This window comes from Ailuropoda melanoleuca, chromosome 7 (assembly GCF_002007445.2).
Source record: "Ailuropoda melanoleuca isolate Jingjing chromosome 7, ASM200744v2, whole genome shotgun sequence".
NCBI classification, from domain to species: domain Eukaryota; kingdom Metazoa; phylum Chordata; class Mammalia; order Carnivora; family Ursidae; genus Ailuropoda; species Ailuropoda melanoleuca.
In genome coordinates, this window is record NC_048224.1 from 25,237,164 (window position 1) to 25,249,361 (window position 12,198).

A 12,198-nucleotide genomic window follows, 5' to 3' on the forward strand; every position below is an offset into this window, starting at 1 on the left:
TATACCAGATTCTGTCCTAATTTCTGGGGATATAATAATAATGTTAGACAAGGTTCCTGTCCCATGGAGCTTGCCTGTCTGGTGTTACAAAATAAATAAACAATTATAAAACACAGTACAGAGAAGTTCAGGGAGCTTCAGGAGCATATAACCAGGGCATGTAATGTGGTCTAGGAAGAGCCATCGAACTTGTGATGTTTCAGCTGAAAACCTGAAGGATGATTAAGAGTTGGCCAGACAAATGGAGGGGCCATATTCCAATCAGCAAAGAGGTAAAGGTATAAATACAGAGCAGGGTAGAAATGGCAAAAGATGACACCAGAGAGGTAAGTTATAAAGGGCAGAGTATAGACTTTGGATTTTATGGAAAATCTTTGAAGGGTTTTAAGCAAAAGGGTGATATAAAGTCTTCATTTTCAAAGGATGGTGCTGGGAAGGAAAACGAGGTTAGAGGTTGATGTAGGAGTTCAGATAAGTGATAATTATGGTTTGGTCTTGGGTACTAGCACTGGGGGTGGAGATGGGTGGATAGAATTAAGACTTGGTGGTTATTGGGATGTGAGGGATGTATAAAGTGGAAATAGGTAGGAGTAATAGAAACCCCAAACTAAGGACTTAAATAATATCCGAGTTAATTTTTTGTCAACAACAATAAAATGCAGAGGTAGACAGTCCTGGTCTGGCGTGGCAGCTAAATATTCTAAATGAGAGACTTAGGCTCCTTCTAGTTTTTTGCTCTGATATACCTGGGCCATCTTTGTGGTTCAAGATGGCTACTGTAGTTCTAGTCATCACCTCGCATCAGGATGCAGGAAGGGAGGAAGAAGGAGGCACTCTGTTCATCATAAAGAGATTATCCAGAATTCTCACAGCACTTTTACCATAACTTAGTTAAATGGTCACTCCTACCTCCAAGGAACATAGAATTTTAGTTGGAAAACATTATACCCAGCTGAATTATCAGGCTTCTGTTAATTTGAAAGAGAAAGAGGGAATAGATGTTTGATTGGCAACTAACAGTCTGGGGCCTGGGAAAGTGGGAACTATTCAGTTCAGCCAAATTAATTACAAGGTAACATTGATTATTACACAAAGATGTACATATACCACTATTGAAAAGAGATTTATTTGGTAACTAGGCAAAGATTTAACACAGTAAAATCCTGTAATAAACAAGTGTTAGCTCAGATAAGGCCCCAGTTTAAATGTAAATATAGCTGTATCGATTTGACCTGACACTATCACGCAAAATTGTCATGCTTGTGATTTTAAACACCTTGTCATCCATTAAAATTCAGACTATAGAAAAGAACTGGCTAGGACCCCTGGCTGCCTCATCCGGAAGAGCATGAGTCTCTTGGTCTCGGGATTGTAGATTTAAGCCCTACATTGGGTATAGAGATTACTTAAATAAGTAATTATTTTAAGATAAAGAAAAGAACAGACCAACAGACTGCTGCCCTTTAGAACAAAATAGGACCCAAATGGAGACATTTGCTTATTCTTCTTCTCCACCAAGGATATTAGTAGTGTATTACAGTGGAAAAAGCAAGGGCTTTGGAGTGAGTCTGACAAGAATTCCGAGCCCAACTCCCCTTCTTTTTAGCTCTGTGATCTTGGATTAAGTTATCTCTGCAAGAACCTTGGTTTCCTCAACTGCAGAATAGGGATAATATAGCCACTTTGTTGGGGTGCCTGGGTGGCTCAGTCAGTTAAGCATCTGCCTTTGGCTCAGGTCATGATCCCAGGGTCTTGGGATCGACCCCCGCATCAGGCTCCCAGCTCAAAGGGAGCCTCTTTCTCCCCCTCCTCCCTGCTGGTGTTCTCTCTCTTGCTCTCTATCTCTGTCTCTCAAATAAGTAAAATAAATCTTTAGAAAAAAAATAAAATAAAATAGCTACTTTGTAGGCTCATTGTGAAGATTAGATATACATGAAAGTATTAGTCTTTAGCTGTAAGTCATTTACTTCTTTCTAATCCATGGTGTGTGGGGAGGTATAACTCCAAAATTCCTGACCCTGTGCACACTGTTCTTAGGTTGCTTATATAGCAGTTTGATCCAGTTTTATAAAGCCTGTAACTGTTTGTAATAGAGTCTAGATTCACAGTCAGCCTTAAGTCTTTGCTCAAAATGAGCTCATCCTTGCCCCTGCTCCATGCCTCTCATCCATATTTACTATGTCCAAATCCTTCAGACTGTTGACAGTTTCCTTGCTATCCACAACCATACCACATATAGAAGTGGAAGGGTTGGGGAGGAGAGAGGGACTTGGGACCTGAGCCAATTCAAGTGTGGGTTCGGAACCTGGGAGCAGGGGGGGAAATACCCAAACAAACAAAAAACAGGACTTGCAGAGGCATGGTATAGTATTATTAAGCAGAAATAGAAATATAAGACTGTTTATGGCTCAGTCTGCACTCCAGAATGATACTGCAATATGCTAAATTCCACAGATGTTTTTTAAGTGCTTTATACGAGGGGAATTAGCCTGTCTGTTAGCTTCAATACAAATAACCTTAGAATTCTTCCTTCACATTCCTCAGTGGCTCAGAGGGGAGCTGGTTCCAAAATGCACATATGAGCCCCTCAGGAAGAGGGAAGAAGATCTCTAGGCAGGCCCAGAAGAGTCAGAATTCTGAGATCCAGACCTACGCCAGGGTGATTTTATAATGGCCCACAAACTGAAAATGGTTTTTACATTTTTAAAGAGCTGTTAAAACACACACACACGTGCACACACACATGCACAGACACACACACGTGGCCCATGAAGCCTAAATATTTCCTATTTGGCCCTTTATTTACAAAGAGTGTTTGCTATAAGGAGGGTGGGTCTCACCAGAGCCTGCAAGGCATTAGAACAGCTCGTTTGAATCCCCAGTGTAGACACTTGCAGAAAAAGAGGTGAAGAATAGATTTGTTTCTCCTCTCCATGAACTCTGGAGACCTGGCAAACTAACCCCATAGCGAGGGATTGCTGGGCTGGGAAGAGTGAAGGTTTGTATTGGGTGTAGAACACAGTGTTGCCTTTGTTCTAACTGAGCAGTGGAATACATCCTTTCATTAATGTTGCTTTCTCAGGCCTTTAGGCTAAGTCCTGCGGCTAAATGATGTATCAATAGGACACAAGCCTCAGATCAGTGGCCTGGGCTCAGGCGTTGGAGAGAATTAGATTTGTAGGTAGAGCAAGTGGGTGAGTGAAGGTGTTTCTTTCTGAGTGCATGTTTTTACTTTCTCTATTACGCATTAGTGGAAGTTCATACCTTATGTCTAGGCAAGCAGATTCCTAACTATTTCAACTGTTCCTCAAACCAGAAGGCCTGAGGAAAGGAACTGCACTTCGCAACATGGCTGCCATGTCCTAGAAGAAGGAAAACCTGAAAGGCCAGGGCTCCACACCTATATGATGCATGAATGACAATTATATTTCTAAAATACTTTGGTCCTTGAGGCACCTGGGTGGCTCAGTCAGTTAGGCGTGTGGCTTCGGCTCAGGTCATGGTCCCAGGGTCCTGGGATCCAGCCCCATGTCGGGCTCCCTGCTTAGCGGGGAGCCTGGTTCTCCCTCTCCCTCTGCTGCTCCCCCTGCTTGTGCTCCCTCACTCTCTGTCAAATAAGTAAATAAAATCTTTAAAAAAAATACTTTGTCCAAAAAATTTACAGCATTTACATTTGTTGCTGCTTATTTAATTTTTCAAATATTTTTCCTTGCTACAACACCAGAAAATGGATACAGTTAGCTCCTTTACCTATGAGAGGACAGGTATCCTGCCCCCAGATGACCCAGCAAGTCAGAAAAAGCCAAGAATGAAAGCAGTGTTCCTGTCCATGGGCATCCTGCCACTATCCTAGGCATGGGTAGCTTCCAGATGGAACTGAGATCAAACCTCGTATCTCTTGTGATCTAATCTGGTTGTTTCTGAGGCTGCATTGTTGTTCTGATGACCAGGTAGATAAGCCTTGAATCACAGGGTAAAAAATGTATTGAATGAGTGGCTCAGCAGCCTACCTTCTTGCCAGCACCCTGGCTCCTGAATCTAATGATATATTGTGTCACTGATGATGAATATGAGCCAGCCACAGGCAAGAAGATGATGGAGTCGCTGTTACTGTGCACTTGGCTGCTTGGCTGCTTTCTTTGCACTTCAGCATTGCTACCTGATGTGTGGTACATTTTTATCATTCCACAGCAGTCGGCTGTGCACATGGCTTCTTAGTAGGTTATTTACATCAGCTGTCCAGCTGTCAACCTTCTTGCATCCCTGTCTGCGTAATAGGACAAGATGAAATCTGTGTTAGAAGCTGCCTTCCAGGGAGACGAGTGGGACAGCCAGAGTTCCAGAGAGTGTAGTCAAAGTGCAAGGTCCCTGGGACCCCAATCTATAGGCCTTGAGGGATAAAGAAACCTTCAGGAAAGATGTTCTGAGTACTGGCTCCAGGCCAGAAGGATGAGGGCTGGACTCTTGGTGTTTCTGTCCTGTTGTGTCATGTCTAGGAAGAGTTCTGGCCAAATAAATTTTCAAGGAATTTGATCTACCTGCTAAAAACTCTATGCAAATCAGTTAAGGAACAACCTAAACATTGTTTGTTTCAGGTATCTTTTTCTTATAATGTCAGGACTAATCTGTGACTTGTGACTGATAAGGCTGAGCTTCTGGTTAGTTTTCTTGATTTTATTCAGATCGTTTCAGTGCAGCTAGTTTGTATCGTGTGTATATGTGTACACCCTTCCAAAACAGTGTATTAAGTCTCTTGTATGGGGCCTGTCTGGCTCCAGAGAATGCTACAAAGAACAGTTCTCAGCTGAAGTCCTCCTGGTCCCAGAGATTTAGGACCAGACAGCTGGACATGTGACAGCTCTGTTTGTTTCCTTTTCCCTTCCCTGTCTCTGTGAATTTTGAACTGTTTTCAACAAGGCTTGCTTCCCTCAGAATCCAGCTTAGCATCCTGGAGAAGCCTAGGCCGCTCTTACAGCAGGAAGCTGTCCTAGATTTGGGCAGTAACCAGTAGAACTTGATACTGACGCCAGAGTGTAAAAATAAACACCTCCTACAGTGCTGTCTTAATCCATTGGCATCAGAGTTGCTATTATTAACCCATAGGCCTCATAGGCAGCTGTGATGGGCACACAGCAGCCTGGACGGACCTATCCTGCCAGCTTGGGCTCAGACTGTTTCTTTCCTCATCTACTGGGATCTGCTCTGGGGCCCCTGGAGAAGCACCGTCAGTCTGGGAGCATGCCCCACAACAGGTAACTCTAGAGATGGATTAGTATCGTTGGTCTAGGAGAGTCTTAGGCTCCCAGGGCCAGCCTGCCAGTCCAGAGTATAATCGGCACAGTCTGATTGATTCAGTGCTAGTGCAGGGGAGGGAAACAAGAAACATGACTCTTTCCATTTCTTTTGGATCTTTTTAAGAGGTTTTGCCTACCAGTTCCCTGGACCTGGAGCCTTTAGGTTTTCTGGGAAATTGGGAAAGGATTCCAATGATCACCTGCCAAAAATATAATAATGGTAGTGACCATGACTGAGCGCTTAATCTTGTGTGAGGCAGTTTACATGCAATATCTTATTTAATTCTACCTCAAGCCTTTGAACGAAGATGTGACAGTTTTATAAATGAGGAAGCTGATGTTTGGTGAAGTTGAGTAACTTCCCGAAGTCCATAGCTAGCAAGTAGTGTGTCACACTTGAACGCAGACCTGTCAACACCAAAATCCATGCTCTGAATCATTACAGAACCTAAGTTCCTGAATACTCAGGACTCAGGCCAGACCCTAGCCACCTGCTTTTAAATTTTAAGTATACATCAGTTACTCTCCTTTTGGTCTTATAACTAAAGCAAATAGAGTGTCTGATCCACAGAAGTGGTCTTTGTGGCCACCTGCTAGTGAGGCAGTCCCAGTGCTCGCACCAAGCGTGGTGAGCTGGACTCAGAGACTATTTTCTAAAGTCTATCAGAAGACAAGTCACCTCTGGGAAAAGGCTTTGACTCTGGCAGAGAATTCTCAGGGACTAGGACCCCTCTGCTAAGAAGAAGGCCAGACTGGAGCCTAGTTCCCTAAGGGAGCAAGGCTTTGATGGCTTCTAGCAGTTATACTGAGGGAGGAGTGTGCTTGGATGGTAGTATTTCCTTGAAGAGCAGCTAGACTTCTTTTTCTTCTTTCCCTTATCTCCCCCACCCTGTCTCCACAACTGGCTTGTGTAATTCAATCTAGATTCTTCTCATAGTCCACCATGCACTTGTGGCCTTTTATTTACAGCTTTTGAAAGACTGATAGAACAGCAGCTTACCAGCCTGCGTGCCTCAGTCCGCTGCCTTGGGGGAGGGGAAGCAGACAACACTCTGACCTTGCTTCCTGGAGCCTAGGAGCCAAAAGGAACAGCCAAAGAAAAAACAAGGGGTTGACCACATTAGGCCTTTTTTGTCCCAGCTAACTTGCTCCTGCAAATACACACTTGAGAGCTGTCCTCCTGCCAGAGCACCCCGAGCGGGGCCTTTGACTATCCATCTCTGGCACGCTGTGCCTGGTTTTGGTGGTTTGCTCTTCCCTTGCGGCTCACCTATACCCAGCATTGGAAGGCTTAATCTCTCCATCTTCATCCTCATCCCCTCAGTTGAAGAACGCGGTCTGTCAAGGTAGGAACTAAATCTTTCCTAATTCTCCGTAGTCGTCTTCTCTCTCCCCAGCCTTCATCTTTAAAAGGGATAGATAGGATTTGCAGCAAATTCTCTATCTCTAAAGACTTCTAACTGTAGCAGTGAGAAACCAGGCACCTGGAGGTATAGGTGTGTGTGTGTCTGTGTATTTTTGTTGAAAGGCAAGAGGGTGAGCAGAAGGACATTAATTAGCACCCTGCATAGGACCCTTTCCTTGGGCCCGAGGTTTTAATTTGGCTTAATTTGTAATTAGATCTGAAAGGTACTTTAAGAGGTCATGTGATTCAGCCTTCTGCCTCTAGACAGGTGCTATGAGTTGAACTAAGGAAAGAATCAAATTGTTGACCTACTGGAGAAAGTTAGACACTTGCTGGCTGGATGAGTAGAAGAGAATTTTTTTTTTTCTAGGTATAACCTCTTTTGAGCAAAGAGACCCTGGGACAAAGCTAGGTTTATTATTACCAGATTTTGATGGAATAAAGGAAAGTAACCCTTTGGAGGTCAGTGGCTTCTAGTTTATTCTTTTCCTGCCTATAATTTTCCAGTGCTGCAGTCTCCATTCATTGAACTCGGGCCTTGGGAGCTTCAGACACAGCTGAACCTGAGACGTAAAAGGCTTGGGGCCTACTAGAGGTTCCACCCCTAGATGTTCTGCCAGTGATTTTGATTATATTAAAGGTGCCTGCATATTTCCAGTCCATAAGGGAAGAGATAGACTTGGGGAAATGAAGATATACGCATACCAGGTGGTCCTAGGAAAGAGCCAGGCCTTTTCTATAGTGTTTGTATTCAACTTTAGGGAGTGGACTTGGAGCTGAACCTTTCTGTAACATAATTTGAGAAGCCGAAAGCAAAACTAGCCCTGTGCTTGGAAAGAGGATTCTATATTAGGGAGTCCTGATAAGCAAGCAGCTGGGTGTGTCTGGGACAACCCTGCAGGCCTCTTCCAGCACCCTCCCAGCCTGCTGCCTGGCCTCATTTGGAGTCCAAAATAACATAGTATCAGTTCAGCACAATGACCTCCTCAGCTAGGAGCAGCTACATGTAACCAGGAAGAAAGATAGATGAGCTCTGAGCATTGGCTGCTATTTCATTTGTGGAATCAGAGTGCTGATGCCATCGCCAGGTGCTCTCAGGCCTCCAACAGCCTGTTTATTCTTTACTTGTAACTCAGTGGAGACACCCACAGGAATCACTATCACCACCAATTCCTAAATCTCTGAATTCTTTTAGCGTCTCTCACACATTTCAAAGAGAAGTACTTAAATCTTGCAGGAAATTCAGAGTCTGCATCAAATCTCATGGCCTATAAAGACCTAGAACCTTAGCAGGCATGGAGGGTAGTTATATAAAACTGACTTTCCTGAATTAATGTAGAAGTTCATTTCTGTACTCAGAAGTAAGTCTGCTATTAATGCAACTAATAGACATTATTTTCCAGGCCTGTTTGATTTGGAAGCCATGAAGAAAGTGAGGAGATGATTTCTATCAGTTAATTATTTGTTTCACATTCCATTTCCCCGACTCAACAAAGCATGTTGGTCAGTCTTGTATTTGCCTTTGCCTAGAGGTTTTTAGAATTTCTCCCTCTAAGCTCTAGGGTCCCCTGGAAGGGCCTTTGGGGACGCCCACAGTGGAGAGAGAGATTTGGAGTGTATAGGGCTTTAGGCCTCCCCTGCTTCAACCAGAGTAGCTCTGTTTTATGTATGACGGCTGAAGAAGTTTGAAACCACTGCTCTAACTCTTGTCGCACGTCCTGAAATGTCTTTCTTGCCGCCTTAGCCCTCTGCAGAGCCATGTTAGCGATGATTTTAACAAAATTATGAGCCCCTCAAGTCGGGCTCTTAACCCCTGAACATCCAGCACAGTGCTTTATACACAGTAGGATGCTTGTGGCTTGCTTGACTAATTCCTGAGATGAGATTAATTAATGGTCTCGGATGCTTCTAGATCAGGAAGAAGTATACAGTAGTCATCCACCGTTTTACTTTCCGCGGTTTCAGTTAACCCATGCACGTTCAACCATGGTCCTTCTGGAAGCACGTGATCCTCCTCCTGACAGTTATCGAAGGGTCAGTAGCCTAATGCTCCATCACACGGCCCATGTCTTTCATCTCCCTCCATCTTATCACAGAGGCATTTTACCGTCTTACATCAATACAAGAAGGGTAAGTGCAGTGCAGTAAGATATGAGAGAGACCATATTCACATAATTTTTTTTTAAAGATTTTATTTATTTATTCAACAGAGATAAAGACAGCCAGCGAAAGAGGGAACACAAGCAGGGGGAGTGGGAGAGGAAGAAGCAGGCTCATAGCAGAGGAGCCTGATGTGGGGCTCGATCCCACAACGCTGGGATCACGCCCTGAGCCGAAGGCAGACGCTTAACCGCTGTGCCACCCAGGCGCCCCCACATAATTTTTATTATAGTATATTATTAAAATTTTATTATCAGTTATTGTTAATCTCTTGCTATGCCTGATTTATAAATTAAACTACCATAGGTATGTATGTTCAGGAAAAAAGCATGGTATATATAGGGTTCGGTGCTCTCTGTAGTTTCAGGCATTCATTAGGGGTCTTAGAACATATCCCCTGCAGGTAAAGGGGGACTACTATATAGTATGTCATTAGTTTATTTGATTTGTTATGATTTCACCACTTCTGACCTTTCCTACTGGAATCAGTCGTGCAGTTTGTGGTGAAAACATGGCCAAAGGTGTTACCTAACATAGGGTTGTTGTTGGTGTAGAGGATGTCTGACTAGGTCACAAGCAAAAGTACTTCCCGTTGATTTCCAAAGACGAGTGTCCTGAGGTAGGCAGAGTAATTATTGGGAAAGACTGGGGGCAGAGGTCTACGATGATCACATAGTCCTACCTATTTTTAAATACTGCTTGCTTTCACTAAAAATTACCTGCCTAGATAGTTTGCAAAACTATTCAGTGTCTTGACTGTGGAAAATATAGATCTTTTTCTTCACAGACCTACACTTATAACAACATCCAAGCTGTTTATCTGCAGCCTCCGGTATACATATGAATAGCTTATTGGTTTGTTTTTTTGTTTTGGGTTTGTTTGTTTGGTTGGGGTTTTTTTTGCTTTATTTTGTTTTTAATTAACATATGTTTTATGAGTTACATATACATTTAATTTTTTTGAAAAAAACAAATAATAGAAAAAGGACATTAGTGGGAAGACTGGCAAAATCCAAATAGTTTGCAAGTTTAGTTAACAGTAATGTGTTCAATGTTAATTTCTTTGTTTTAATAAATGTATGAGGATTATGTAAAATAGTAGCAGGGAACTGGTTGAAGGACATACAGGAACTCTGAACAATTTTGATAGTTCAAAAATTATTTCAAAGTAAATAGTTAATTTGGGGGGCACCTGGGTGGCTCAGTCAGTTAAGCGTCCACCTCTTGATTTTGGCTCAGGTCTTGAACTCAGGGTTGTGAGTTCAAGCCCCGCATTGGGCTCCATGCCAGGCCTGGAGCCTACTTAAAAAACTAAAAATAAACAAATAGTTAATTTTCTAAAATTAGAAATTATTCCAAAATAAATAATTCTAAAAAGTTTATACACTGCCGTAAATGTCTTCACAATGAAAAAAACCCAAAAAATGCCAGGTATGAGACAATCTGAGCATCAAAATCAATACCAACAATAGGTTCCGACCCATTCAATTAAAAAAAAAAAAGGCCCAAGATTCTATACTGATACCAAAGGAAGGGAGAGAGGGAAAGGAAGGAAGGGAGGAAAGGAGGAAGGGAGGGAGGGAGTGAAGAAGGAAAGAAGGAAAGAAAAGATATTTTTCTTGTATTAGATGCCAGCTAATAAATGTAGAAAGAATAATAGCTGATTCAGACAAAAATCATCAATGGATGTTAGCCTTTTTAAAAATTTTTTATTTTTTTTAAGATTTTACTTATTGAGAGAGAGAAGGAGAGGGCAGGGAGACAGAGGGAGAGGGAGAAGCAGGCTCCCTACTTAGCCAAACATGGGGTTCCATCCCAGGACCCTGAGATCATGACCTGAGCTGAAGGCAGACACTTAACTGAGCCACCCAGGTACCCCAGATGTTATCCTTTTTAAAGAGCAATAGCAATGCTTTACATTTCTATAAAATGTTTAGAGTTTATAGAGCACTTTCACATACTGTTTTGAGTAGGCCACTGTTCACATCTGTAGCTGGGGGTATAATGTATCTCCCTTTAGCCTTCACATTCTTTTTTTTCCACCTCGTGACCCCCTATAAAACAGCTTGTTCCAAGAATAGGAATGCTTAGTAGCCAGTGGTTATATTCATTTACATTTTATTTTTACCACCCCTAGATCTCTCTAATAATCTCTTGCTATTTGATTATCTTTGAGATTTTATCCTTTATTTAAAACATTTCACACACACGGTGTATTCTGTATCTGACATTTTTAATACCTGAAGTGCTTGCAGTTTAAATCTGTTATTTGTTGTTTTCTCTGTTACCCATTCATGGTGTCTTGCTTCTATGTGTATTTGTGATCTTTGATAGAAATTAGTTTTTGTTTGCTCTTTAATTTTGAGAATCCCATCTACTTAAGCTGGGGTAGTTTCCTCCAGTGAAAATTTGTATCTGCTTCTCCCCAAAAGTCGGGAGAGGGAACCACCAGCTCTGGATCACTTGAACATACTTCAAGGTCTCAGCTTAATGTGGGAGTCTCAGGTTTAACCCCTCGCCCTTTAGTGGTCCAAGGCTTGTCATTCTCACCACAATTAGAATGTTTTGGGAATTGGCCCACAAGGAATCCTGGCCCTCCTCCTTGCTCGCTCCACAGCTCATGATGTTTCCCCCTTTTGGGGATGGGGGAGTAGCCTTGGAGATTTCTCCTGTTTACTGTGAGCCCTGAAATGCTTTAAAAGGTATGTTCTACAGGATCTAGTTTTTTTGCAGTAGAAAGGACTCCCTTAATATCTAGTTCACTATATTCAGGAAAAAGAAGTCTCTTTGTATATTTTGATAACCTAGTTTTTTAAATTAGCGTTTAAGCCTTTTGCTACACCCGCCCTCATAAATATCCAGTCCTATTGGATATTTAGGATATTTTAAATTTTTTGCTGTTGCAAGTAATACTGCAGTGAACATCACTGTAGAAATGTAAAGTAAATCGGGAGTTGAGGATGTTGAGAAAAAGTATAGCTGTTATTCTGGGCACGGGTTACAAATTCAAATGCTTTGTAGGATCCTGGAAAATAATACAAATGAATAAAGTGAACCAGTGACACTGCAAAAGACCTTAAGGAGTGGTGGGAACATGTTAACCTGAGGGGCACATGCCTATCTGATGAAGGCAGCCACTTCTCAACTCCAGCCGGTTGTTACCATGTAGAAATGAGAGCCTGGTATGGTCAGTTCTGATTCTTCAAGCAAGACAAACTGGAAATCCAGATTATTATTTTTTTAGAAATCTCCAAAATGTTTATGGTGGCATTTTTACAGTGTGAGCCACATAAAACCTGTTGACACACAAGATGTGACTATCTGGCTGTCACTTTGCAA

General features: G+C 42.3%; 1 protein-coding gene across 2 annotated transcripts in view; it reads left to right on the plus strand.

Annotated features, from left to right (window-relative positions):
- Positions 1 to 12,198, plus strand: part of RUSC2 (RUN and SH3 domain containing 2) — a 69,725-nt gene that overhangs the window by 22,032 nt on the left and 35,495 nt on the right. The window contains exon 1 of one of the 2 annotated variants that reach the window (XM_034664080.1): positions 6,052 to 6,640. The exons of the other annotated variant lie outside the window; for it this stretch is intronic. The gene's annotated coding sequence lies outside the window, so the exon portion shown is untranslated. Of the gene's footprint in view, positions 1 to 6,051; positions 6,641 to 12,198 lie in introns of those variants that run through there. 2 annotated transcript variants of the gene reach the window in all.